This window comes from Convolutriloba macropyga, chromosome 15 (assembly GCF_964194025.1).
Source record: "Convolutriloba macropyga chromosome 15, txConMacr16.3, whole genome shotgun sequence".
In the NCBI taxonomy this organism is placed as follows: Eukaryota; Metazoa; Xenacoelomorpha; order Acoela; family Convolutidae; genus Convolutriloba; species Convolutriloba macropyga.
The window spans coordinates 31,977,903-31,983,944 of record NC_134482.1 but is presented as its reverse complement, the minus strand read 5'-3'; positions in this window follow the sequence as shown (position 1 = coordinate 31,983,944).

Below are 6,042 nucleotides of genomic sequence, written 5' to 3'. Positions count from 1 at the left end.
CTGCATCCACAGAGTTGTTTCCATATGCAAATATGCTTTTCTCTATATTCCAACTCGCTTCTATTACCTCTTGTATAGCCAGAACAATCTTTGCTCACGTTACTGATCCAAAATGTTCAAAAGTCCAAAAACTAAAAATGTACGCCCTGCTGAAGAGTCCGATCACTCAGATAGTATTTTGGGCTAAATTTTAAGATAATATTTTGAGATAAAGTTCATAAGATTTTTACATCTTCCAGAGCGCATTTTTAAGCATATTTCAAAAGATGCCTGTGTTAAATTTACAATTTTTCTCTCGGAAAGAGATGAGGAGTTTATAATTGAACCCTGCAGCGCTCAGAAATGGAATAAGTTCTTCAAAGCGTTTATGTGTTTCTGGGCCAACCAAAAAAAAACGGAAGAAAACAACCAGCTTGAGCTCTGTCACTCTCCCAGAGGTTGAGTGCAGAAAAATCAATGCCGATAAAATAATCAATGATATTGAACAACGTGTCAAGAGAGGCTACTGGAAACCCAACCAAAGCCGCCGAATATAACTTTTCCGTCTCTTGATTATTCAAAATCCTTTATCACGAGCAATCAGAATGTTTCCAAAAAAAAGGAGTTTCGGCAACAGCTCGAGAGCTGAACCTGATAGGCCGCCTATTGACAACCTAGTTTTCAGTGTTACGCAGATACAGAGCAACGAAATAAACTCCAGGTACAAGACAATTAAACTCAACTTCTTGACTTGAACCACTGAGCTGGACATTGTGAAAAACGACGTCAAACCTTCAGCAACCCAAATGATAAAGTGATGGAGTGTGACCAACGAACAAAGCATCTGAAGTGCCTGAACATCGTCCCTAAAGTTTAGGAGTACATGATGAGACCGTGTAGCGAAATCGTGTAGCGAAATGTTGTTTCTGGAGATCAAGAGCATCATAAATGGAAAAAACTTGCAAGAAATCGAGAAAAAGGACAAAAAGACTAAACTTTGAACTGATCTTGATTAAAAAATTTTTTCAGTAATATATTCGATTTACAATTTTTACCGTTTTGTGAATGGTAAAGAATGAAAAACCAAGACAACAGTGAAATTGAACCAAGTGAAGCTTGGCAATTAACATTGGTAAAATTGAAACCACTGAACGAAATCGTTTTAGAAGTCGGAGTAGAACAGAAACGAGAAATAAAAATAGTTACGAAAAAGAAGGTGATAATCCCACTAAGAGCAGTGAAAAAAAAAGCGATGAAATTACAATGAACTCAAAAGATAATCAACAAATTTTCAAAAATATTCCAGACTACATCGAACTTGGTGCCCTGGAAGTCAGGATCTGCGCTAGATTGGAATAAAATAGAAGACAAAAGACGGCAATGACGGTAAGAAAAAGCCACTGCAGAACCTTTTCGAATTTAGTGAAGACGTTTATTTGACCTTAAAGACCCTCAACAAACTAAAAAAACGCAGGATTTTAAATGAATGACGTGGGAATTTCTCATGACAGAAACTTGAAAGAATGAAAGTTTTTTCACGAACTTGTATAAACAGCAAAAGCAAGCATTACTGGAAAAGTGACCCAAATCGCACGTAGTTAGAGGAAAACAAACTCTCAGGTTGAAAGTCAAAGGAAAACCAGATTCATAAGGAATATGGAGGTACGGCTTACAAACTCCGTTACATTGAAATCACCAAAACTTGAAGAGCTAATCCTAGAAATAGAAAGTTCAACCAAAAAAAATAAAATGGCCGGAGAAAATCTCAAAAACTGAGGCCAAACCAAGGAGCAGCATTTTAAACTGGAATCTACCGGGGCACTTAGTTCAGGATTATATTCTAGAAGCAAGAAACATGAAACCAGCGGAAAGTAGACCGGAGATAATAGTATACAATAGTACTGATATCAAAATATGAAAAATAAGATATACCGAGTTCTACTAAAACTTTCATCACTGTCAGGCTGTTTTTTCTCTGATTTATATCTCGATTAGCCAAAGTCTCCAATCGTCCACTGAAAAAGAAGCGGAAGTAAATCAAGTTTTTTAATTCCATGGAATTTCAGAAGAGATGCTTGTAATTGCAGGGGATCTAAATCTTGCAGAAATTGATAGGGAATTTGTAGTAATATGTCACAATGAGGACAGCAAAGAAGCTAAATTCTTAAAAGCTGTGCAAGATTCTTTCCTCACCCAAAACATAGATAAACTGACGAAAACAAGGAGTAAAGACCAATTGTCTCCTCTTGGTTAGCTGTTCACAGAACCTATACTTATCCCAGTAACATAGGATATCGTGCAAAACTGATTAAGGGAGCCTAGAAAGTAATAGAGACGACATTTTCTATTGAAGTTGGCTCTATTGTAAAATACAGGAAAATGTTGGAAAAAGATTATTACCATGAAATACGATGTCAAATTGCTAGAGAAAACAAAACTGCACAAGTAAGAAGACATCACGAACGGATGCAACCGTCGAACGGAGGAGAAGCTGCCTATTGTAAAGCATGGAAAACGACGTCAAACCTTCAGCAACCCAAATGATAAAGTGATGGAGTGTGACCAACGAACAAAGCATCTGAAGTGCCTGAACATCGTCCCTAAAGTTTAGGAGTACATGATGAGACCGTGTAGCAAAATCGTGTAGCGAAATGTTGTTCCTGGAGATCAAGAGCATCATAAATGGAAAAAACTTGCAAGAAATCGAGAAAAAGGACAAAAAGACTAAACTTTGAACTGATCTTGATTAAAAAAATTTTTCAGTAATATATTCGATTTACAATTTTTTACCGTTTTGTGAATGGTAAAGAATGAAAAACCAAGACAACATTGAAATTGAACCAAGTGAAGCTTGGCAATTAACATTGGTAAAAATGAAACCACTGAACGAAATCGTTTTAGAAGTCGGAGTAGAACAGAAACGAGAAATAAAAATAGTTACGAAAAAGAAGGTGATAATCCCACTAAGAGCAGTGAAAAAAAAGCGATGAAATTACAATGAACTCAAAAGATAATCAACAAATTTTCAAAAATATTCCAGACTACATCGAACTTGGTGCCCTGGAAGTCAGGATCTGCGCTAGATTGGAATAAAATAGAAGACAAAAGACGGCAATGACGGTAAGAAAAAGCCACTGCAGAACCTTTTCGAATTTAGTGAAGACGTTTATTTGAGCTTAAAGACCCTCAACAAACTAAAAAACGCAGGATTTTAAATGAATGACGTGGGAATTTCTCATGACAGAAACTTGAAAGAATGAAAGTTTTTTCACGAACTTGTATAAACAGCAAAAGCAAGCATTACTGGAAAAGTGACCCAAATCGCACGTAGTTAGAGGAAAACAAACTCTCAGGTTGAAAGTCAAAGGAAAACCAGATTCATAAGGAATATGGAGGTACGGCTTACAAACTCCGTTACATTGAAATCACCAAAACTTGAAGAGCTAATCCTAGAAATAGAAAGTTCAACCAAAAAAAATAAAATGGCCGGAGAAAATCTCAAAAACTGAGGCCAAACCAAGGAGCAGCATTTTAAACTGGAATCTACCGGGGCACTTAGTTCAGGATTATATTCTAGAAACATGAAACATGAAACCAGGATGCAACCGTCGAACGGAGGAGAAGCTGCCTATTGTAAAGCATGGAGAGATCCAAGATCCCACTGGAAGGTGAAACCCTGAATTTTTGAAGGCAAAAAGAGACCTGGAGAACATTCACCACAGAGAGCTGGAAAAAAACTATTGCGACTTTGTGAAATTAGGGAACAAGGTACGAAAAGCAACTCGGCTACGTTGTAAACTGATTCAAAACAACACTTTTTAATGTGAAAACCGGAATTCAAAAGTGTTTTCCAGTTTTGTATACCAGAAAACAAGCACACGGTGGTTGAACAAACGCAAATCCCTTGCCTGGAAATGACCAAGAGAGGCGAAGAGAATGTAGATTTCATTTCTGATTTTTCTTTCTTCAGACTTTACCAGGGAACCCGCGGGATCCAGGGACAATTAGGTTACGAGCAAATGCTGCATAACCGACGACATTGCAATCACAGAAACTAAAGTTCTCAGAGATATTGAAAAAACTGATACCACAAAATGGACTGGTCGCTAGTATACATCCAAAGCCACTGTTTCCTAAAGACTTATTAGTTCGTGTTAGGATACCAGAGATCTGCCCAAAGATTGGAGAAGAGCTAATATTAGTCCTACATATAGGAAGGGTGCAACCTGAAAACTTTACAACAGTGAGCTAAACAATTTTTTCCTGTAAGACCCTTGAAGAATTCATCCAGCGGCACTGTCCTATGCCCAGTGCAATTTGGATTTATAACCGGAAGACGGACGAAGTTGCAGTTAATCAAAGCCGTGAACGACTGGGTCGCAGAACTTGACAATGGACACAAAATAGAAAAAACATCTCGGTTTCAAGAAAGAGTTTGATACTAGGCCACATGTCGCCCACTTGGAGTGCCATAACAATATGGAATATTAAAAAATCAACGAACAGGTTAAAAAGTTTTCTCACACAACGGGAGCAAAAGTTGCGTTAAACAGGACCTACTCCAACTGTCAACCAGTCCAAAATTCCTAAAGGGTCAGTTTGGGACCTATACTTTTTTCATGTACATACTCTATGCGGGTCTGCTGGAAGTCACCTATTTATCTTCTGGTTGATGATGCTAATTTTTCAGACCAATCACTGGAGGAGACTTTCAGAGAGTACCCCAGGAAGATCTGAACAATCCTTTAGACACACACACACAGAGAGAGAGAGACAGAGAGAGAGAGAGAGAGAGAGAGAGAGAGAGAGAAAGACCTAATTCCCGATTAAGGGCCAATAACTAACAATCAATGAAATTAATTTCTACTAATTAACATTTACAAAACTCATAAAAGTGGGGCAATTGCAACAAACAAACCATGAGCATCGAAAACGGGTATTGAAACATGGGATGATGGATTCAAAATGTTCAACAATCTTGTTGATCTTGAAGTAGTCATCATCGATTATCCGATGACGATGGTAAAAGTTGATCATGTTGATGGATCGTTCGAAGAAAGATCCATGGGCTACTTTTCGTTTGAGTTTGAACTTGTTTCTCCGTCTTCCGTCACACCAAGAGGTAAAACTTCAACATTTTCACAGAAGTCGCTCAATAGCTTCTTTTGGGCCGAGAGATTGAACAGTCGGCAGTGCTTAACTTGGATTCGAAAGTCCATCGGTAAGATTTTATGTGTGAGAAGGGTGTCCAAGTAGTTCCTAGAACTCCCGTAAACCCATCTCCAGCACTTTTCTTGGATATTCTCGAAAGCCCTGAGGTCAGCAAGTGAAAAGCAACAGATTTGAGAACCATAGAGGAGTATTGGAACAACATAGGCGAAGTAGAGCTTGTACTTGATATGTGATGGAGCGCTTCAAGGTATAGTATTTTTAAGCTTGTAGAAAGCTCTGCGGCTTTGGTGACTTTATATTGAGTGTAATCTACTAGGTTTCGACTCACAAAATGCGTTAGGTTGACCTTATCTACAATGAGGAGTCGAACTGAGCAGTCTACAACCTGGACATTGTTGAAGAACTAACAGGAGTTGAATCCGAGAAAGACCTCGTTGTAAGAATAGACGGGAAGCTAACTTTTGACCCTCGTAAAACATCACTGGTAAAGAAAGCGAACTCCATCTTTGTGGTGATCAAAACCTTCCAGATCATGACAATGCAGACCTTCCCTTAATTGTAAAGGCACTCTTTCGCCCGCAACTTATATGCAAACGAAGAATGATGTCCCCTGCTGAAGAAAGATCCACCAAGAGAGACTCAAGTTACACAGGCTGCCAACGTTAAACTATCACAGGAAGTGAGGCAAGATGATACAGATCTACAAGGTACTGACGTAGAACTACTACGCGGAGATGACAATTGGCTTATTTGGAACGAATTGTAGAGGTACAAGGGGGAACCAATGCAAAATCTTTACCAAGAAGCCAAGAATTGAATTACGGAAGAACTACTTTTCAATGAATGCACCAAATGAGTGGAATCAGCTACCAGATAAAGTGTTGTCAAGCC